The 25,188-nt window shown below is 35.5% G+C and overlaps 1 pseudogene; it reads left to right on the top strand.

Moving 5' to 3' along the window:
* The first annotated feature begins 320 nt into the window (after window positions 1-320).
* Window positions 321-944, top strand: LOC118858354 (annotated as a pseudogene).
* The last annotated feature ends 24,244 nt before the right edge of the window (window positions 945-25,188 follow it).

Below are 25,188 nucleotides of genomic sequence, written 5' to 3'. Positions count from 1 at the left end.
CCTGTAGTTAGGTCATAGGTAGCTAGATTTTAAGCTGGAAAGGACTTTGGAGGTAATCTAGTGTAATCCTCTCAATTAATAGATAAACTGAGGCCAAGTTAAGGCAAATGACCTGCCCATAGTCACAGAGAGTCAGTGGTAGAACCAGGATTTGAATCTGTGACTGCAATTCCAGCACCATTCCCCTATAATCTCTCCTATTTCAACTTAGTGTGAGACTTTGTCTAGATTGTTTGAAATATCAGTGCAAATAACATAATTCCCCAAATAGATTTATGCTTCAAACACTTTTGGGTTGTTCTTTGTAGCTCGTGCCGACCATGAAGATCTCCTGGAACAACTAGCCCAAGTGCCACAAGACCAAAGGCAAGGGCAGGCCCTACCACAAGAAGCACAAATAGAAGCTGGGCTGCTTGCCTGCCAGCACCATGATCGGCCATTGTCATATCCACATTATGCACGTCTGAGGAGGCAACAAAAAGTACCAGGTGCTGAGGCTGGACATGGGCAATTTTTCTTGGGGCTCTGAGTACTGTATCTGAAAAACAAGGATCATTGATGTGGTCCACAATGCATTCAACAATGGCTAGTCTAGACCAAGACTCTGGTGAAGAACTGCATTATGGTCATTGATAGCACCCCATACCACCAGTGGTATGAGTCCCACTATGCCCCGCTGTTGGGTCAGAAGAAGGGAGAGAAGCTGACTCCTGAGGAGGAAGAAATGTTAAGTAAAAAGTAGTCAAAGAAGATGCAGAAAAAATATGAGGACCAGAAGAAGAATGCCAAGGGCAGCTCACTTGGGGAGGAACATTTCCAGCAGGGCAAGCTCCTTGCCTATCACATCAAGGTCTGCCCAGTGTGGCCAAGCAGATGGCTATGTGCCTGAAGGCAAAGAGCTTGAGTTCCACATAAGAAAGATAAAAGCCTGAAAGGGCAAATAAACTATACCTTGGATATTCTCTAATGGAATAAATCTCCAGATTGTTTAAACTCACACACACACACACGCACGCACACACACACAACTTTTGGGTTGAGAGAGGTAGGGGAGGGGACAGGGGACGGGACAGAAGAACAAATGAAAAGAAAAATGGAAATCGTAATCTTTAATACTAGGGCAGCTATCCTGGGGCCCCACACTTACATCCTATGGTCCTGAGTACAAGTTTCCCTTTACTAAATTCGCCATCGGAAAAACACTGTAGTTTTCTCTCTTCTGGAAAATGAACCAATGGTTACTACACTCCATCAGAGGCCTAGTGTTTTCACTATGTGACTGTCAGATATTGATCTTAGAAAGAATTTCCCATTTGCCATTATAGTGCTTAGATGATTTTTAATTGTTGATCGAGAGAGGATAAACCCATGGCAATTATTTCAAGCCTGTTTAAGAGAATTAGCAGAAGATTTTAATATCCAATTAACAGGGTAATAAGTGTTCTAGGATGAGTAATAAATGCCAGTCAGGAATAGCTATTTTTTCTCACTTGCATTTTGCTAACTAAAATGTTGATTTGAAAAAAAATAAAATTAGACCCCAATGTTTCTTCTGTTTTAGTACAAGAACAACAATATTAGACAAGCTTATTGTACATTGGTACCTTCACCCCACACCACACTTCCCTTCATAAGTAACTGTTTCTATCTTGCTCATTTTTTTTTCTAAAATGTATGAAAATAAATATGTGAAGAGCTTTAATAAGAACTGGAGGTATTATTTAAATGTGATGTATTACAATCTGATGTTTGATCTTTTAACTGCTATATTAATATCCTCTAGAGTGAATATATTTATTACTTAAATTACCATTTATGTATTTATAAAGATTTTTTTGGGATCAATGTAGGTTGCTAACATACCATAATGCCTTCTCACCTATAACATTCCACAATTTCTCAATAGATTATCTATCAAATACATAGATTTCCCTGGTTCTATCATTATATTGGGGATATGACAGGTACAATGCTCAATTATTATCTCTTATTCTCATTAAACAACTTATGTGTTTTATTTTCAAAAGAATAGCATGATTTTAGAGATTGGAAGAATTACAAGGTTATCTAGTATAATGCATACCATTAAAAAATGAAAATACCCTCAAGAGCCTATTTGATAAATGGTCATCCAGGTTATACTTGAAAACAACAAGTAAGGTGAACCTCCTATGGTAATATTCTGTATTTCAACATCTCTAATTGTTTGGGAGGGTTTTTTTGTTTTGTTTTTTAACAAACTTAAACTTGCCACTTTGCAACTTTCATCTCCTGTTGCTGTTACTGCCTTGTGGGTCTAAGCTGAACATTCTAATTGTTTTAGTTCTTAAACACAGTTATTATATCCTTCTCTCCTTGTCTCCAAGCTTTCTCTTCTCCAGACTAATCATCCTAACTATCTTCAGTCAATTTATATGGTGTGAACCCCAGGACCTTTACCAGGCTCATTGTCCTAATTTTCATATAAATTGTTAGTCTTCATTCATATATTTTCTTCCCAAAATATGGCATCCAAACTGAACAAGATACTATTATTAGGCCACAGCATGACAGAATTTAATAAATATTCATAAAACACAGGTCTGATCATGTTAATCCCAAAAGTAATAAATTCTAAAGCCTCCCTATACTCTCTAGGATGAAGTAAAAACTCTATTTTACATTTAAAGTCCTTTAAAATTTGGCTTCATTGTATTGTTACAGATATATAATATTCCTCTTAATGAATTAATTTGTTCTTCAAGACTAGCCTTCCTCCCATTCCATTGACATTCCATCACTTCTCTTCATGTCTTTGCAAGGGATGTTCAATCTTTCCTCCCCTCTACCTCTTAGACTTCCTTTGTTTTTTTCAAATTTCATATGAAGCACAATTTCCTACTAGAGGTTTGTTTTTCTGATATACTTACCGTTTGCTAGTGGCTCTCCCCTTAATCCCCCTTCCTCCCCAAATAAAGCAAATAAAATTCAATTAATGAGAACACACACACACACACACCACACACAAACACACACTTATATATACATATGCATATGTGTATATATATATATATATCTTTATGTATATTGATCTGAGAGCAATAACCCCAAGGCATTCATCATGAAGGCTGAACTCATTTTTCTTTAAAAGTTATTGAGCCAAACATTAATTGCCTCAGGCAACTAAGGCTCAGGTTAATGACCAGATTGTTTGAGTAGAAAAAGACATAAGAAATTCAGAGAAGAACTCTCATGCTTGACTGGGAACTTATATGATCAGTAAGTGGAAGCAAGCTCTATTCATCTGAATCAGCACTATGTTCTTGCAGAATAAACTTGTTGAATATTCTTTCCTTGGAATGGCAAAATAAATTGTGATACCAGAATATAGGGGTGCAGAAATGATGAACATGATGAATTCAGAAAAAAAAAAACATGAAAAAACTTATATGAACTGATGCAAAGTGAAGTAAGCAGAGCCGTGAAAATAATAAACCAAGGTAAATGGAAGAACAACTCAAACAAAATAGTCAGAGATTAAGGTTGTGAAATGATTAAGACTAAGCTTGGCTTCAAGAAAAGATATGAAATTATACTTTCCTCTAGGCCTTTTGTAAAGGTAGCGGGTTCACAATTGTTGAACATCTTTTTAAATGTTCCTCAGTTTTGCTGATTTTCCCTCATGATTTTATATAGATATACGTGTGTGTATTATACACACATATGTATATACATGCATACATATATACAAATACATATGTGCATATACACATGGAGAAAGGGAGAGAGAGAGAGAGAGAGAGAGATTATAAGGGATGATTCTTCTCTGGAAAGGCTTAGGGACAGAGATACAGAGGAAAAATCTAGCCAATATAAAAATAAATTATATAAATCAAAATCTACATTACAAATTTCCTCCTGCTATGATTTGGTAACATTTTTTGTTAACTTTCAGATCTACAAATGCTTTAATGTCTTTATAATATCTAATCTAAACTACCAGGAGACAGGTTTGAATCAGGTCTTTCACACAACGTATGTGTACATGTTGACTTCCCTAATGGCATGTAAATTCCTTGAGAACAGGGATTACTTCATTTTTTGTCTATGTGGCCATAATATCTAGTATAATGCATGGCTCATAGGTGTGGTTAATACATGCTTGCTGATACTAGGTCTGTATCCCAAAAAGATCATAAAAAAGGGAAAAGGACCCACATGTACAAAAATATTTATCGCAACTCTTTTTGTGGTTGGAAAGAATTGTAAATTGAGGGGATGCTCATCAACTGGAGAATGGCTGAACAAGTTGTGGTACGTGAATGTAATGGAATTCTATTGTTCCATGAGAAATGATGAGCAGGAAGACTTCAGAAAAACCTGGAAAGGCTTTCATGGACTGATACTGAGTGAAGTGAGCAGAACCAGGAGAACACTGTACACAGTAAAAGCAACATTGTGTGATGACCAACTTTATTAGGCTTAGTTCTTCTGAGCAATGCAATGATCTAAGACAATTCCAAAAGTCTCATGGTGAAATATGCTATCCACATGCAAATAAAGAACTATGGAGTTTGAATGCAGATCAAAGCATACTATTTTCTCTTTCTTTTGTTGTTTTATTTTTTGTTTCTTTGTTTTCTTTCTCATGGTATTTCCCTTTTGTTCTGATTCTTCTTTCACAACATGACTAATCACCTAGTGGAGATAGGTTTAATATGACCATATATGTATAGTCTATATCAGATTGCATGCATTCTTGGGGAGTGGGGAGTGGAAGGAGGGAGGAATTCAAAGAATTCAAAATCTTATGAAAGCAAATTTTGAAAATTAAAAATAAATATTAAAAATAAATATTTGTTGATTGATTGAATGAGTAACTGATTGACTTCCTGCATATTATGCCACTCCTAAAGGCATCTTAGATGTAATTAGCTTTCTTAGTTGTCATACCATACTGTTGACTCAAATTGGGCTTGCTGTCAACTAAATTTCTGTCTAGCCATGCCTCCTCTGTTTTTTGCTTGTGAGCATGATATTGTGAACCAAAGTGTAAGATCATACATATTCTAATTAAATTTCATCTTGCTTGGCTGAGCAAGGTGTCCTATTCTATCAAGATCTCTCTGGATCCTGATTACCAAGCATGTTCACTAGCCCACTTCATCTTGGGTAATGTGCAAATTTGGAAAGCAGGCCAGCTATATCTTTACATAAATCACTTATAAAACTGTTTTAAAAAAGTAAGGGTTAAGTAGCCCTCCCTGGTGTGCTCTACTAGAGACAACTTTCCATTTTTCAAGTTAACCGTTTAGTCTTTGGATTTTGGCTGTTCAACCTGTTTTGAACCCACCTATCTGTATTAAAAAGCTTAAATTTATCCATCTTATTAAAATATCATGAGAAACTTTTATTGGGTGATTTGTTAAAAATCTAGGTAAATTAAATCTACAGAAATTCTGGTCATTCACATCCCAAATGATGTATATCTTTTCAGGCATGAATTATTATTGGTAATAGGATTCAGCCTATTTATGCACACCACATATCTTTCTGTTGCATAACATCTTATTGTTCTTGAGTCTTTTCAGTTGAGTTCAACTCTCTGTGACCCCATTTTTGGTTTTCTTACAAGGTAATGAAGTGGTTTGCCTTTTCCTTCTCATTTTACAGGTGAGGAATTGAGGCGAAGAGGGTTAAATGACTTGCCCAGGGTCTCCCAGGTAGTAGCTGTCTGGTGAATTGAATCGAAATTCAAATTTTGTACCAGGAAATTATGTTTCACTAACAAATTAATACAAAGTTGCCTTTTACTTTTATTGCATGTCAGAAGAGCAGAAGAAATGGGGATGAGGAAGAAAGAATCCTCAAAGGTTGGCAAAATTAGAAAAAATGACAGAGAATGGGAGAACAGAGAATCACAATTTCCAGCTTCTTGCCCTAAGCTCAGTTTTATATATTCATCAGGGACATCTGTGTGATTACTTGAAGCCTACCTATTATAAATTATACCTTATTGACGCTACTTTCAGAAGTGAAACACTTCTATGTCCTTATGCAGCTGTGCTTTCTAAAATCACTATAATTAAACAGGTATTTGTTTCAGGTGTCTCCACACAAATTGAATACTTTGTTTGTCACAATATTGATCACTGGATTCCCTGCTGGTGAACTAGGCTCTTCCCTTATGTTAGTTGCCATTTAAATAGTACTTTAATGTTTGCGAAGTGCCATATAGAAATTATCTCATTTGGGCTTCACCATGATTCTAGGAGATGTTGTCTCCTAGTTATCTAGGTGTTATCCTTATGGCCATTTTGCAGATGAGGAAACCAAGGCTCAGAAAGATTAAGTGATGTAGCCATAATCTCAGTTAGTTAAGTGAAGTCAAGAAGTTCTTCTTAAGTACCTTTAGTACACGGGTGTAATATATACATTTATATGTGTGTAGATACTTACACATGCATGTATATACTTATATAAACACACACATCATACATTATGTGTTTATATGTACTACATGTATATTACAATGTTTACACACTTATGTATATATATATGTGTGTGCGGTAAATGTACACACACAGTTCTCACAATAACTCTGAGAAGTTGTCTTCTTATTATCCATATTTTACAGGTGAGGAAAACTGAAGCAAACAGAGGTTAAATGTCTTGCCAAGGATTATGCAACACAGATAAGTGCCTAAGGCAGGATTTGAACACATTTCACTCTGGGGCAAGTTGAGTGCTTTATCCATTGTGCCACATAGTTTCCTCTAGATGGTCATCCACACAACTATAATGGAATGCTAATATCCATGTTCCATTTATTTTAAGAGTTACTCATCTTTATTTTCTGTATTGCAAAGTACCATGAACAAATACATAACTTAGAAGGCAAGCAATTAACTACAGACTTCCTGGCAGAGTCTGTCACCGGAGGAGCACTTTATTAAACTTTAGAGAAAGTGAAAAGTGGAAGTCTGACCACTGGCTAAATTTTATTTCATTTCAGCAACTAATGATGGTAGACTTTGGAGTTGGAATCTTCACTTAATACATGAAGTACTCATATCATAAAACTGAGAGAAATTATCATTATATAATCATATTGACAGCTAATTTTTTTTTTTTTGGAGGGGGGAAAACAAGGCAATTGGGATCAAGTGTCACACAGCTAGTAAGTGTGTCAAGTGTCTGAGGCCAGATTTGAACTCAGGTCCTCCTGACTCTAGGGCTGGTGCTCTACTCACTGCACCACCTAAATGCCCCCAATTATTAATTTTTGATCAAGGCATTTCTCCTTTATTTCCTCATCAAGGACCAGTTCTTGTTAAAGTAAGTCTCTGAAGGACATGATTGATTGAGGAGATTACTCAGCCTTCAAAGAAAGGCACTCTTCAGTCTTAAGTTGGACCCTTGCCAACTAAGAGACCTAACTTCTGGAGTATAAACAGAATCCAGTCTGAGCAAGTCCTTACCCTGGGGAAAGGAGCCCCTGTCCTTGTACTCCTCCATTAGAGTTTAGGGTGACCTGGTTCATGAAGGAGAAAACCAAGCAGAGAGGTCTGGATGGAAATAGATTTCCTTGTTCAGCTTACTGGAGGCTGTTGAGTCTCATGATCAAGCCATGTTTTCAGGAGGAGGAGCAGAGGACTGCTAGCCCACCTCCTCATTAAATGTCTACCAATCAGGATTGATTTTCATTTGTCAGAGGGATTCCCTTTCAGAAATGTATTTTAAAACTCTCAAGGTCTCCACTGAACATCTTTGGTTACTTAGAGAAACTATACTGACCATCAGTTTATTGATTGCTGGCTAACCTAATTAATAAATTAAGTATTAATTGCACAGAAATTCCATTTCTTGGGGGTTTTTCATTCATTACAAAATCTTGAAGTATTAAGGTAGCAGATAATGTACAATTAACGTCCCTGGCTCCACCTCAGATAGAGTGATTTGGTTTGCGTGTCCCTGACAGAAGTGTGGAGACTAAATGGAGAGAAAGGAAAAGCTGAATAAAGCACTTCAATAATTAGAATTATTCAGTCATAATTCATAAGACTTTTACATCAGTAGGGGTTTACTTTACGCTTCAGTAATATTCTTACTTTTTTCTCATATTCTTGTTTCATGAAATCAACTGTAATTGTTCTATATCTAATGCACAGTTGTTCTTTTGTGGGATTTTTTGAGAATCAGTGGGGACCAGAGACAATGCCTGCAATGAATCCTTGTTGGCCATATTACCCAGAAATCCCTCACTCCTTCATATGTTTTTAGTACTGCCAAAAGGGTGATAGTTGTTGGGGGGAAAAATAAAACAAAACAAAAACAACACTTTTCCAGTGTTAATATTTCAAAGTGTTCATTATATTATCCCCCAAAAAGGTCCTTTGATCATGTTCTAGGTGTGTAAATAATCATATTCAAATGGCTGAAGGATAAAACTGAGATTAAGACATTTGTCTACTTTGAACTGTGTTATAGGTAGCAAGAAAATGTGAGAAAAGCCCACAGTACATTGGATAGAATCTTCTTCCATGAAGTTATAGGAAAATATGGATAAGATTACATGTGCAGGGCTTCTCAGATTTTAAAGCACTATATAAATGCTAGATCCACACACATACACACACATATACATATATGTACATACACATACATGTATATTTCAACATCAGTGAAAATTAGTTGTCTGGTCTTTTTTTTAGTCATGTCTGACTCTTGATGATGACCCCCTCCCCCTCTTGGGGGCAGTTCTTGGCAAAGATATTGGAGTAGATTTCCATATCCTTCTCTGGTTTATTTTACAAATAAGGAACCTGAGGCAAAGACAATTAAATGATGTGCCCAGCGTCACTGGCTACTTAGCTTCTGAGGCCAGATTTGAACTCAGGTCTTCCTGACTCTAGACCCATCACTCTATCCACTGTACTATCTACCGGTCTCCAGTGAAAATAATAAACCCATTTTAGGAGAATGTCCCTGAAAACAAATGGAGTTATACATATTTTTACTAACATGATTTTTAGATCATAGAATCTATATCTAAAAGGTAATATTGGGTCAGAGGATCATGGGTTTTAGAGCAGCAAGATACCTCAGAAGACATCAAATCTCACCCCTTCATTTTATTGAAGAAAAAAAATGAGGCCCAGAGACATTGTTTTGTGCATAATCAGAAAGCTAGTAATTGGCAGATCCAGCATCCAAACTCAATTCCCTTTATTCTAAGCCTGTGGATTCATTCCATTATATCAGTAATGTGCATCTGAAAAAATATTTAGAGAAGAGTTTTGAGTTATTAAAACATTAATTTATGCAGTTCTGATCATGTAGAAGAACATGAAAACAGTTAATTTGCAGAAATTAACTAGCAAATCTGTTTTAATAGTCCTAGATGATAAACCACAGCATTTAAAGAGCAGGAATTATTTTAAACATGTTTTCATTTCGTCAGCATTCTGCTTCTGTTATTTGGTCATTTAAAATTGACATCTGAATGCCTACTCTTCCCCTACCTCCCCAAAAAGTACAGGAAGAGGTATTTCCTTCATAAGTTGCTTAAATGTCCCCCTTCACCTTCCCCCTCTCCCCACCCCCACCTTCACCAATCATTCCCATTTAAATCTGTTTGCTTAGGAATGTGGCTTTTAAGAAATAAAGTGTTATAAATGATGGAATACGAGATGGGATGCATGGTAGGTGCTTTCTTATATTTGAAGAATGGTCATGTGGACATTCTTATCCTGTCTGACTCTGAAGAGCAGAATCAGAAGCACTGATTGGAAGTTTCTAAGAGGGAAAATTAGGTTTTATTCTGGGGAAAAACCAAACCAAACTAAATACAAAAGACTTTAATGTCTTGTTGTTCAGTCATGTCCAACTGTTTATGATTCCATTTGTGGTTTTCTTGGCAGATATTGGAGAGGTTTGCTATTTCCTTCTCTGGCTCTTTTTATAGATGAGAAAACTGAGGCAATCAGAGTTAAGCGACTTGCCCAGGGTCACATGGCTGGTAAGTGTCCCTGATTACAAGCCCAGTATGCCATTCACTATATCACCCAGCAGCTAATAGCTGCCCCTTCTTAATCACTAGAATTGTGTTAAAATAGTTGGGCTTTCCTTAGAGGTAGAGGGCTTCAAGAAGTTGATAGGCAGCTGCAGATGTGTTACAGTGTTTTTTTTCATGTATGACCATTGAGCTTCCTTATAAATTTCAAATTAATTGACTCTGCGAAGTCATGAAGAACTGGGTTCAAATTTTGCCTCCTACACACAACCTATCAGTACCCCCAAGTAACTCTCTAAAATTTTATGCTTCTGATAGATTATAATATTCCCTAGAATAATGAATAACTAGTTTAGACATTATCTTCCCCTCAAGGTGGGAGGGGGAAGATTAAGTTTTCTAATCATATGCTTGAATAGGAAAATTGGTTGTTTGGTTGGAACCACAAGTTTGGCAAATACATGCACATTTTTTTTAATTTTGTCTTTCACTGGATGATATTTGCTTTCTAAATTCAGGACCTATTTTGATTTAAATCCAAATATTTCTTCCACCGTGAAGCATTGTCTTTCTGAGTGCTACAGAATTTTACAAAGATAATTATTTGTCTGTTAGCATCTGTGGAACCATTGCAATGTCCCACTGGCTCATTGATGAATGCAAAAGAATCTTTACTTTCCTCCACAGAGAGAGTCTAGAATCTGCTTTGGGGTACAAACAATACCAAAATATAAATCCAATGGAATATCACAGGATCTTGAATAAAATCTTTTTTTTTTAAATGGTACTTGGAGACACAGCTAAAGATATATCTTCTTGGGAAACACTGAGCATATTTATTTTAAATAAATAAATATTAATAACCCTTTGTTTGTCACAATATATAAAGATGGCAGTACTGACCTATAATTGAGGGGACACGTAATTTGAATTAGTTTTCAAAGAATGGGGAAGGGCTGTATGATTTCACATATATCCTCTTGCCCAGTGAGCTGGGCTATTAAGATTATTAATTCATGTTATGGGTTCTACCTGTGGTCAAGGGCCAATTTAAGCTAATTGTGGACTAATTCATTAACATCATTAAAGAATTGAAAGGTACTAAGCCTTCCAGTCACAATGAGTAGTGAATTAAAGACAAGTAACTAATCCACAACACGTCATACACAAAATAACATATTCTGCCCATATTGCTTCAGCTTTGCTTTTCCTTTCAGCAATTAAAGATTGATTCTTAGCATAAACAGAACCCTAAAAGTGCATCCATGGGTAGTCATGCCATAGAAAATGGAGGAGGGTCTGTACAATTTTCATTTTTGCCAGAGGATCCAAGAACCAGGTGCTCAGATTAGCAAGAACAGCTGTAAGAACATAATGCTGCTTTAGCTGCAAAAATTCACCTGCCAGGAATATTTAGAACAATACCAATGGCAACACTTTAAATATTTAGTTAGGCAAGAGTTTTGTTGAAAATATTTCCACTAGGAGTTTTACACAATCTCATTGAATGAGTCAAGTCCTATGGTGTGGCTCAGTAACTAAAACTTCAAAATGAAACATGAAAGAACAAACTTAAAATTTATGACAGTAGATTTATCTTTTTTTGTCTTGTTCTGTTTTGTTTTTGTATTGTGGTTCCCTGGACAGTTGAGTGAAGCCTATGGACCCCTTCCCAGAGAAAAGTTTTGTGACTTACATCCCTAATTGAAGGAAATGTTAAATTTGAGTTAAAGGTTAGTGAAAATAAATGTTATTTTTTTTCTCCACTCAAGGAGTGAACAGACCTTATGTTAATAACTTCTAATCTTTAACAATGGTCGAGAGTTGGAGTTTTATAGCTACAGAATCTCATAGTGAGAAAATAAGGTCTACCAATGTAGATCAGTAACCATTCTGCTACTTATAGTTTGAGACAACTGCCTGGGGCACTGAGAGGTTATGATACTTGCCTGGAGTCACAGAGCCAAAGTGTCAGAGGAGGTTCCCTATACACTATGTAGTGCTAAGCCTCCTATGGAAGAATATTGCCTACATAAAAATGCCTTATAATAATTATCATTTGTATTCATTAAGCACTTGGTATCCAAGACCTCATTTAACAAGGAAAATATGTCATACTCTGATTCTCTTTTAGATCACTCCCTTTTTAGTAGGTGAATAAAGACGGGACTTGGGAAATATGAAGATCATGAAGGAACCCAGTGATAGATATGTAATCAATCTAACGATCTTAATATCATAAATGTCAGGCTGGAGTGAACTTTAAGACTATCAGGTCCAACCCCTTTTATTGTACAGATGGAGAAACTGAGGCACAGTTTGGTTAAGTGACTCAGGGCCACAAAAGTAGTAAGTGACCGAGACATGACAGTCTCTGACTTCAGATCTAATGTTCTTTCGGATTTATTGTGTTGACTCTGTCAAATTGATCAAAGAGCCATTTTTTTGGTTCCTTTCAGCCTCCTAGAGAATGATGTAAAAAGGAGTTAACCATAATGGATATTTGATCTCCTAGAAATACAGAAAGTATGCAGATACTTTCATGGGAACAGAGTACTCTCACAAGTTCATGCATCAATACATACAGCATTACTCTTTAAAGGAAGAAGGGCCTATTTACCAAATGAAGAAGGCTAACTCGCATCTGACAATACTTCACTCAAATCATAGATGCCCAGACTCCCTCTCTAAAATACTTTCCAGCAGTACTAGAAGCTGCCTGGTCTCAAAGTAACTACCAAACACTTGTCCGATTTGTACAGGCAGTAGTAGGTTGTAACCTTTCCTCTTGAGAATAGAGCTACCATTCTAGGAAACTCAATTTCCCCAAGCTCCCATATATCAGTACTAGCTATGATTTTTAATTTAATTGTGTGTTTTGTTTTACTCCAGTTCTTGTTGTTGCTGTTGCTGTTTTAATTTGCTGACAAATAAAAGGAAAATTATTTTCTTACTCTGCTTAGTATAGGACTGTGACCAGCCCCTTTGCTTGGAGCACATATTATTATCCTCATTTAAAAGATGAAACACTTGATGCTGAATGAAATTAAATAATTTTGTCCAAAGTCTCAAAAGCAGTAAGTGGTAAAGCCTAGACCAGCAGTGGGGAACTTGCGGCCTCGAGGCCATGGCCTTCTAGGTTCTTAGGTTTGGCCTTTTGACTGAGTCCAAGTTTTATAGAACAAATCTTTTCTTATTAAGTGGATTTGTTCCGTGAAGTTTAGATTCAGTAAAAGGGCCAAACTTGAGGACCTAGAAGGCCACGTGTGGCCTTGAAGTTGCAGGTTCCGCATCCCTTTCTTAGACTAAAATTCTGTTAGCGTGAGCTCCTTGAGAGCAGGGTCTGTTTCATTTTTGTCTTTGTGTCTCTCTCAGGTATGCAGATATTGACAAATGCCCAGTATAGAAGGGGGAGGAGAGATATATCCACTACACTTTGGAATTTAATCTGCATTACTAACACTTTATACAATCTAGACAATCAACAAAACAATAAATCACCGCCTGATTTGTAGCCTTTGCCAATTTCCAATGTGTAAATGCTCACACTGAAAATTAATTGGATCTCTCATTTTGAGCTGGCTCCAGCACACCTCTGCAGGCTAGCACCTTTGTAGCGGTGCAGATTGTCTCTGCTTCTTAGAATACCTAGCTTTCTTTAAAGTATAGCTAGGGTGTTGCCTGTTACAAGAAATCCTTCCTGATCACCCCAGGCCCCAGGCATTAAACTCTGCTGCTTGAAATCACTTTGCAGCTACTCAGCATACACTTTGCATATATAAAACAGAAGATTTTTTTTTTAATTGAGTCTCTCCAATTCCCCCAGTCTAGTAGTGCAGGGAGTATTCAGCACTGATACCGCTATTGATGAGCAATGAAGCTTTGACTCATTCCATTTCCAATCCCCTCCTTAGACAATCTGGTGGCTGCCAGCTGAAGGCTCCCTCTATTAACACCAGATGATGCGTCTACAGAATCAGCCTTATCTACTGGAGCCCAGAACTCCTACTCTCAAGAGATCTATCAGCCTTAGCTTCCTTGGGACCTGAGATTGCAGGTATGTGGCAGAATGCCCTACAGAATAAAATATTTTGAAGGAAAATAATATGTCATTTTTATCTTTGCATCTTCAGTACCCAGAAAAAGACCGGCACATAGTAGCTGAGCAGTAAATGCTTCTCCAATTGATCATGCAATCAACAAGTACTGATCATTGCTTACTATGTGTCAGACATGCTCATTGTCAGGTATAGGAAGACAAAAGTGAAACAATACCTGACCTCAAGATGCGTATAGTTTACCAAGGGGAGACAACAAATACACGTGCAGAATCATAAAAGGAAGCATCAACAGGTAAAAGGATATCAGGAAAGTCTTCACATAAAAGGTGATGTGGAGCATTGAAGGAAGTTAGTCTTTGGTAACAAAATTAAATTGAACAAATCTAGACAAGCTCAGTGCATTGGGGTCTTAGAGGTCTTGGTTTTAGAAATGCTGATTAATTAGTTGACTTAGATCTAGAAGATACATGCTTAAAAAAAGAATTCTAAAACCTCAGGCTTCTGTTTCAAATACCCATTTTTGCATATTCACCTGGTATCCAAGTCCTCTCTCCCAAGTAAGTGCAAAGCTACGAATACATTATCCTAATGTAAAACGTTTCTGATTTTATTTATTCCTCTGCCAAGACTGTTATCTACCCTCATTAGTGTATAAGCTACTTGAGGGTAGGTATTATTTCTTATTTATCTCTGTATTTTCTTTAACTGTCTACTACAGTAACTGCAAATTGTAAAAGATCAATAAGATTTTGGTGAATTAAACTGAAATCAAAAGTCAGAATTTCTTTTTTACTATATTTACTTAACTAAACTAGTATTTTAGCATTAAAATGTTTATAGAGTAAAAATTATCTAAGTGGAGGTGTCAGTCCCAAAAGTCTTAGCACAGCTTTTTATTTTATTCTTTTCATAATCAAGGCTTAAATCACCAGTGACTTTACATAGTACTTCAGCTACTGGGCATTATCTCTACCTCTGCTTCTATTTGGTCAACATTTGTTGAGCTTTTCAAGGTTGGAAAAGTGGTGTAGGTAGGTTGCATGAGGATCTTTTTATCCTCAGAGCAACTCAGGGAGGTAGCTGCAATTATCATCATTTTAGAGATGAAGAATCTGGGTCTCAGAGATATTAAGTATCTTGCTCAGGGTCACACAACTAGTGAACTTCTGAAGTAGGATTCAAATTTAAGTTTTCCTGACTATAAGCTGGTCACTCAAACTGCTAGGCCACCATGCTATGGCTAGGGGCAAATAGAATGGGACATATAGAAATAAGGGCAAAAGGCATTTTCTGAAAGGAACCTTGACATAAAACAGTAATTGTTTTCATTCAGTAGATTCTTACTGAAAAGGTGAGTTTGCACATCAGGGAAATAGATAGACAATATAGGAGAAAAAGCATATTTATTAAGACAACAGGTACTTAAAACCAAGTAGAATACTTGATTCCTATATCGTGATGATTTATGAGTTGTGCCAATGTAGCTCCAGCTCTTCTCAGTATGACCCTTAAGCCCCCTTACTCTTCTGGTGAGAAGTCAGGCTCTGTCAGCATGCTGCTTCAGCAGCCCATCTGGCTGATGAAGGCAGAATGGAAACATACCTTATATGTTTGAAATAAAGGCAATATCCAGATTTTACCTGCTGGTAGTCAAATGCTTGCAGTAGATTGGTATGTCTTCTCTTGGGAAATCTCCAGAAGGTAACTGCCTTCATCAATGTTTCTTCCTTACTCCTCTTTCCTATTGCCACAGTATAATGACAAGACACCTGAACGATGGTAATGTAAAAAGACAGTTACAGAATTAAAGTCTAGCTTGTTTCACTCAAACAGTGTATTTGGTTAGATGTCCTGCTGGCTACAGTACAACAACTCAGAAACAAAACAGTGACATTATAGGAAGCAATCCTGAAATTGATAAGCTAGGAACTATAAATGTAAAAATTAGAGTGAAGCATTATCTTTCTAGGATATGAAGGATCTAAAATGAATCTGGAAGCAATTTTAATCTTTCGTCTTGAATCAATATATGACGCATTTAAACTTTGCCTATTGTAATTTTTTAAATAGATAAAAATATCTTTGTTCATTCTGCTTTCTCATTTGAACAGGGCTGGTAGTATCCTTTTCAAAATACGGTCATCACTTATTGAACACTTGGTCACCACATTTCAAACACTAGGGCAGTAAAAGTAGAAGGGCAAGTATTCTCCCTGTGAGGAGATTGCATTCATTAAAAGTTGAGGACTAATAAAGAAAAACTTGGCTTGTTCAAACTCCACCAAACTAGTGCTCCAACAAGAAATAAGCTCATCAGTGGAATAAGTATATAAAGAACAATATCCTCCTCCCAAGTTTTGAAGCTTCTAATAAATTCTCGTTGTCAAGTCTTCTTGACTTTTTCTTGAGTCACCACAGAAATTGTGTGCCAAATTCTTACAACTTGGCTCTCCACAAGCACAGAGTCTGAATTTCTCCAGGCAAATATCAATTTGAAAATGTCTTATAGAAGGAAGAATTAGATATGAACACTTATATGATCATCAGATATCTCTGGATACATCACTAATCCCATCAACCTCTTTTTGCTATCAGAACCACCAGGATTCTTCCATTCCTTCACCATAGCCACAACCCCTCCCCACAGAAAGAAAAATTGCACCTATTAATTTAAATAGATGCAAATCACCATTAAAACATAGTTATATTTTGAGATACCCTAGTCAAGATCAATAATGTAATTTACAAACCTTTATGGCATGGGATTTCTAGACTGTCTTTTTTGTTCTGAAGGATAAGTAATACAGTGGAAAGGGTACTGGGTTTAGATTCAGTGAACCAGAGTATAAATTCTAACTCTTCCAGTTACTACCTATGTGATCTTGTTGACTTCTCTGGGCCTCAGTTTCCTCATCTGTATAATAAGAAAATTGGACTACTTGGGCTCTAATATCTAGAAATACATTAATGTCTAATGTCCTGTCCAACTCTAAATCTGTGGTCTCATGAACTTTGGGTTGGTTTAAAACCAATTTCACAGAAAGAGAAACATTTTGTTATCATGAGTTGCTTCTTCCTTTCATGCTACTATGCTATCTAGTTTTTACTGTTCCATGACTTCATTAGTTATTGCTATTTGAATTATTTATTTTCCAAAATACTGTACAATGTTACATGAATGGGTTTCTTAAATGTAATCTATTAATACATGTAAATAAGCTTCCACATAAAATGCTTTTATGTGCAAAAGGAGTGCTCAAATTGCAATATGGAGGCTGCTAGGAGGAACAGTGGATAGAGCAATGGACTGGGAGTCAGAGAGACTCATCTTCATGAGTTCAAATCCTGCTTCAGACACTTACTAGTTATGTGACCCTGGGCAAATCACTTAATCCTATTTGTCTCAGTTCCTTATGTGTAAAATGAGCTGGAGAAGGAAATGGTAAACCACTCCAGCATCTTTGACAGAAAACCCCAAAATGCAGTCATAAAGAGTTGGACACAATTGGAATGATTAAGCAACCTGTTGAGATAAATAGTTAATGGTTCCAGGAAATGCATGTTCAGACAGTTCTGAAAAGTTTGTTCTCTCATTTGAAATAGAGGACTGGGAGGACAGTTTCTTAGTGACTCAATTCTTATTAGGCTTACCTGCCCACTTTCCAATCTACTTTCATTGGCAGTACTCACAACTTTTTGATCCCTACTGGGCCATGGTGTCCTCAGCTTCCCCTTAGATTTATCCAAAGGCTTTGGTAATTCACTGAGTTCTTTTCCTAGACAGTCTTGGAGGTAATACCAGCCCTCGACCAGATTACTGATAGCCATGTCTACATGATCCCTCATCATCCTGTGTGGATTCTTTGTATCCTTCTTCCCAGGGTCTTGCTCAAAGCTACAATCAAAATAGAACAACTCAATGTAGTCAAGGTAAAAGTCCTATTGGTTTCCATTGATACTTCCAGAGTTCTTTGTCCCTCTCACAACACTCACTAAGTAGCAAGCCCCAAAGAGTACAAGAGGAGAGATAAACTCTCCATTTAGATTTTGCTTCTTTCAGTTTATAAGATTCTCAAAGTCAGGGTGTTTATTCTATACATAATTTATATTTGGTTCTATTAAATAGTTAATAGGGTGGATGAATTAAAAAAAATAATTCATGACACTGGAAGTTAGAATGCCTTTGCTCTTCTCTTGTTATAATTTTTGCAACTTTAGCTAGTTTGGCCTAGTGGAAAGAGTGCTTTATTGAAATTTGAATTCCAGCACATTGGGATCTTATGTAAGTCACTTGAATCCCATGTCTTTTTTTACACTTCTGCAAAAGAAAAGAGCTTTAGATAATAGATAACAGATAATCCTCTTTTAATTTACAAGTAGAAGGAAAGAATGACTACTGAATGCTTGGAGCTAAGAAATGAATATAATATTCTTTGACAGAGCATCAGTTTCCACATCCATCAAATTGGGATCATTTATATTTATACAACCTACCTAATGGGTTTCTTAAGAAAATGTTTTATAAATTTATAGCAATATAAACTTATTAAGCAATCTACAAACATTTATTAGGGACGTACTATACTCTAGGCACTATGCTAAGCGCTAGGAATAGAAAAATAAAAACAAAATTGTCCCTATCCTCAAGGAGCTTACATTCTACTGAATATATGTAACATTTAAACTATGTATACCAAAAAATAAATACAATGTAATTTGAGGAAGAACACTAACAAGGGGTAGGTCCTTCAGTAGAATGATACGTCTGGTCTGATAATCTGAATGTTAAAGAATGCCAAAGATTATGGAAGGGTGAGTGGACACTGTTTTACATTCCAGGCATTCCAGGGATGAAGGAAAAGGGACATGATAATTCATTATAGTAGACACTCCCCCATAAGATTTAGACCGCAATCAATCATACCACACAGTTTATCACTGTCTCATGTCTACCATCTACCTAATGTGCTAGAGACTCTCTTGTAGGTCTTTTAATGTTATGAGTGATCCAATGTAGAATTCTGGCTATTTAACTTGCCCTTATCATATGACTTTCCATTGTTCCAACTACAAGATCCTTTTTGGATCATACATATTCTGTGTGATCTCTTTAATATCACTTTGGTGTGCTTAAGTCATTTTAGACAATATGTATGCAGCAACCCACTTGTCTGCCTTCTGGCTTGCCATTGCTTTTTTCACAATAGACAGTTTATTCTTTAGATATCTTTGTCTTCTATGAATCATAGCCATTCATCATCACCAGAAGATTATTAGTGATAAAATGATGGGGGTTTGTGTCAGGTCAGAGCTTGGAATTGTTAAATTCATAGCATGATGTGCCAAATACAAATCAGTCCCACTTTTGTCTTTTTTTTCGAATATGTACTATACCCATTGTCCATCTTCAATGTATTAAAGAGCTATAGGTATAGATAGATACTAGATGACAGATAGACATATATGTAGATATAGATATATGTGCCTATGTATATATGTATGTATGTATCTATCTATCTATTGAGGTGTAGATAAATAAATAAGGCCTGTTGGTGTATTCCTCTAATTGTATATTACATTCTGGAAAGTGGTTTTCTTCAATTTTTTTCACATGTGGACTTTAGGATAAAAATTTTCAGTGTTTTTAGATATTATTGAGGGTATCTGTAGCATTTACTACACATGACATTCTATTTCTCATCTCTGAGTGTCTGCATATACTGTTCCCCATGCCTAAGATAAACTCCCTCTTTACCTCTGACTTTGAATTCCTCGTAAAACGGGTAGTGATAGAATTAAAACCATGTAATAAAAAGGTAACTTTTAGGAAGATGACGTTTAGTTTGTAAAAGAGAAGATTCAGGAGGATCATCATAGCTATCTTCAAGTATTTGAAGGCCTAGCACATTAAAGAGGGAATACACATGTTTGTATAAATATATATGTATATACATGTGTATATAAATGGATATATGTACCTATGTGTGTATGCATGTATGCACATGCATACACACACAGACACACAGACACAGAGACATACATACATATACGCACATTTAAACTCAAGAGGTCAGAATGAGCAGCAACGAGAAGAATTTAAAAAGTCATCTATTTAAGCTTGATATCATGAAAACTGGGTGACAATTAAAGCTGTCCAAAAATGCAATGGCCTGCCTGAACAGGTCATAGTTTTCTCTTCCTTGTAAATCTTTAAGGAGAGGTTTGATTATAATTTGTCAGGTATCATAATATTTATATATATACACATATATATGAATTACATATATTATATAATTACATATGTATAATTAGCATATGTATACAAATACACATATATATCAATATATACACATACGTACATGTATACACATATGTATATGTGTATACACACACACACACATATATACACTACTTTCTTCTGGTTCTCCTTCTACTTATCCAACCTCTCTTCATTCTTCTTCACTAGACCTTCCTGATAAATATCGATGTCATCCAATAAACTGTCTTTGGCCCTCTTCTTTTTTCCCTCCCTATTGTCTCTCCTGGTAATCTAATCAGCTGTCCTAGATTCAACTATCATTTCTAAGAAGACGATTCTCCAATCTCTTTATGCAGTATTAACCTCTCTCCTGAGTTTCAGATTCATGTCATTAAATTCCTGTTGGATATATTGAATAGGATGTAGACACTTTAAATTAAACACATGCAAAATAAAATGCCTTCTTTCCTCCAAAAATAGTCTTCTCTTCCAAACATCCCTATTACTGTTGAGGGTTCTATTGCCACTCTCCCAATCTAGCACACTTGCAACTTGGTCTCATTCTTGACTCCTCACTCAATACTTGCCCCACACTTTTCCATTTTTTACTTCTACATTTATAACAACTGTCATATACATTGCCTTTTTCCCACTTACATGGCCACCACCCACCACTCTTCATAACTGGGCTTTGGCGATAACCTTTTGATTGATTTTCCCCTCCCCTATCCATCTTTCAATCAGCTGCCAAAGTGATCTTCCTAAAGCCCAGGTCAGACTATGTTACTCACTTGCTAAAGAAACACCAAGAATCTTCTCTTACTTCTAAGAGCAACTAGAAAAACCACCATTTGGCTTTTAAGGTTTTCACAACCTCATTCTATCCAAATATCACTCCCTTCCTCAGTCTCTATGATTCTGTGAAACTGACCTGTTTTAATCTTTCTTGCAGAGAACATTGAATCTCCCTACTTTCTGCTTTCCCTGGTTATTTCCCGTGACTGGAATGTTTTCTCTTCCCACCCATCTTCCTCACACCCTTTACTGCCCAATTCAAATTCTGCCTTCTGTGACAGGCTTTTCTTAGTTCTCTCTCTGCTCCACTATCATTAGTATCTTACCCCTTGGATTATATAACTACCATTTACATACATGGATTTTATGTACATAGCCTTCCCCTTTAGAATGTAAGTTCCTTTAAAGTATGGCTTTGTTTCATCTTTCTTTTATTCCCAGTGCTCAGCACAGTGACTGATATATAATGAAGGCTTAATAAATGTTTGCTGATGCTGAAGATTTGTGATATGGGTAGCAAATATTTTTGCTCCATTTTTAAATTATGGAAAAGATATAAAACTCCTGAAAAATAAAAATAATGTATATCCTTTACCCAAAGGATATCAATCAATCAATTGATAAACTTTTATTAAACACCTACTATGTGTCAGGCACTGCACTAAATACTGGATATTAGTGCTAGTACTTCCATAATAATCCTTTACAAAGAATGAATAATTTGGCATGAAAATTTATTCTTATAAAGGCAAGTGAAGATGCCTAGAATCATACAATGAATTAGTAAAGCATATTATAATACAGTAAGAATATTTATTGCAATGAACCATATATTTCCACAAAGAAAAATGGTTAATTTCAGAAAGATTATCTAAGGCATAAACTAAAAAATCATCTAAGGTATAATGTTCTATACCACAACCAAACTATGATATTTAAAGCAATGTGAATTAGATATTTATCTATGACAAATAATGCCACCATTAATTATACTGTAATTTGACTGAGGATAATTAAAGGTCAGAAAATGGTAATATTTTCATAAACTGTGCTGTTCCTTCTGTGCATTATAAAATTAATTTAAAAAATAATGACATGTCCAGTATTTCTAAAGAATTATAGTAAGGGAAGGATGCAAGGAGTTTGTTACAACAAAAATTATTAGTTGTCACTGGCATGCTGATCACGGATCATCCATCATACATTCACTTGAACCACTGGTGGGTTTCCCTTAGCAAATCTTTGCTTTGAGCTCCATGGTGTTTCTCTATCTCTATTCATACATATTTGTATTTATTCCATCTCTATTTGGACTTGGCAAAGAAAAATGTAGCATCTCATTCTCAGGCCTACTGTACTGATCTATGAATACAGGAAAAAAACCAGCATCCTTAAACAACTAAATTGTTTTGTCCACTTTCACTGAAAATAGTTTCATGGGGTTTTTTGAAAATCTTTCATTTGCCTGTAGTGAGAGTTGACTATTTTATAAAGAAAATAATAATTATTTTAATAAAATCCAGAATTTGCAAATGCAGAAGCAAAGTTATTTTTCACTGAGAAAATTTCAACAAAACAGTTTCATCTATTGGCCTATTTGTTCCTTCACATGAGCTTGAATAAGTGGTAAATTGGATGAATGAAAAATGCATTATATTATAATAGTGTCAATTCGGGATGTGAATTTAATTATGAGATAGAATTTATAGCTTCAAAAATGCATTACCAAACACTTGGTCATATACCTCATAGGCAATCAATATTCAGTTGTCCTTCCTTTTCAAAGAATTGGTTTATAATGGCTCAACTTCTGTTATAATCATAGACTCATCTTTTCTTAAAGATTAAAATCTTTCACAAAAATTATTTTTGTTGTTGTAATTTGTGCAAGGCCTTATCATAAAAAGTAACCTAAGAGCCTTTTTAAAATTTTATACATAAATCTAGGTTATTGGAGGCAGTGTTGTATAGTGGACAGAGTGCTGGACCTGGAGTCAGCCACTTATCAACTATGTGACCATAGCAAACAAACAAATCCCAAAACAAAGCAAACAAATAAAAGCAGAAAACAACCACTTCCTCCCAGAGTTGCTAGTATAATCATAATATTTCTATGTTATGTCCCCTAAGTAAGAGATAAATGGAACTCTCAAGTCAGGAAATACCTTCTACCAAGGCTGGTATCTCCTCTGTTATCTACAGCATTAGAAAGCTGACCAGAACACTTAGGAGGCAAGTGACTTGTCCAGGGTCCCATCGTCATATATGTTATAGGTCAGATTTAAACATGTCCTCGTACTGAGATCAGCTCTCTCTATCCACAATGCCATATTGTTTTTACTATATATAATGCATTTTGTAAAGTTTGAAGAACAATTTAAAAATTTAATTTAAATTGATTGATATAAGTGAAGTTGGTAATCTCAAAAGATATAAATTATATTTAGAATACCTGGTAAGATGTATAAACACTTTCTTGAAATGTCTGAAATAAATTATCTCAATATAGACTAAAAATATAATTTGAAGATGTGAGAAAAGATTTGTTGTTGTTGTTAATTTAGTTTCCATTGAAGTTTGAACTCTGCCAGATTGAATAGATTATTGATTTCAAAAGACAGATATACTGGGGGAAAAGAGGAATATCCACATCTTTGGTTCTTATCTGTGTGAGGAATCCCCAAGGTGGGAACTGTCTCTATTAAAACATATGAAATTTAAGGACAATATAATAGCCTCCTTGCTCTATGTTTTCAAAGTCTAGAAGAATATGAAAAATAAAAGAAGTCAGTGTTTCTGTGACTAATATACTACCAAGATATGATGTTGACCTTTAATTCTAAATGGCCAGTGTCTGGAACAAATTGAAAAGTACAATGATGTTCATGAAACAAAAAGGCAGTGCCCACAGCACTGGAAAAGGATTACTTTGATTCTTTAATGGATTTATCAGCATAATGATATGGGTACTCCCCTCAACAATGAAAATTGAAACCATGAATTGCTGGCTACTCAACTTGTGAGACTCTTACCTATAATCTCTTTTAAATCATTCACTAGGGTCTGCCCAAAGTGAAGTATAGAGGGGCTATGTCAATACAATATTAATGCTTTCCTTGCTGGTATTAGGAACTCAAAGAATGTTTATTTTTTAACATTAAAATGCTAAAGCATAAGCAATCGATAACAAATGAATATATACATGTATATATGTATATGTATATTATGTATCACTTTATAGTTGTAGTGAAAGAATGAATATATATTTTATAAATGTAAATATGTGTGATATATAGACATACAATACAAAATATATAGGAATGTATGTGTGTATATATACATACATATAATATATATGTATACACATATATATTTATATACATAATTGTTTGCTGTTCCATATTATATTTTGAAATACAGTTCACAAATCTTCAAAGTATTATGCCTGTATTTTCTTTATCAGACAGAAAGCTTCAAGGAGGAAAATAGTTTTCTCCCCTGTGATATCACCTTCAGGGTTAATTTTATCTACCTGTATTTTCCATTTAAGGCCCTGGCAAGTAAGGAAAATATTGAGATTTTTCTATGGTGGGAGCTTATCAATACCCATTTTTACCTCGAAGTCCTTTGGGCATTAAATAACAAATCACTCTCTTAGTGCATTCTCTGATCCTGCTTTCCATATACTCCCTTATAAGGTTCAAAATGATCTGTTTACTCATTCATTTAGTCATTTATTCAAATATTTATTGAATCCATGAAAGCCTGTCTGTAAGACTCAATGCTAGCTATGCAAGACAATGCTAAGCACCAGAGACACTGAAGTAAGAAACAACAGGATTCTTGTCCTCTGAGGAGCAAGGATAGATAGTACAAGCACAAAAACAGAATAATATTAAAAACAGGCAAAATGTGTAAAATTTTAAAAAAGGTTTTTTCTGGCATCATGCATACTTAATCTTATTTGATTCTCATGTGAAGTAGGTCTTTAGAGGTATTTCCATTCTTCAATACTACCAATGAGGAAAAAAGGTTCAGAGTTGGTCACATGGCTAGTAAGTTTAGGAGACTGATTTTGA

Source organism: Trichosurus vulpecula, chromosome 7 (genome assembly GCF_011100635.1).
Source record: "Trichosurus vulpecula isolate mTriVul1 chromosome 7, mTriVul1.pri, whole genome shotgun sequence".
Taxonomy (NCBI): Eukaryota; Metazoa; Chordata; class Mammalia; order Diprotodontia; family Phalangeridae; genus Trichosurus; species Trichosurus vulpecula.
Note: the sequence above shows the minus strand (reverse complement) of the source record. Positions and strands in the feature narration are given on the sequence as shown.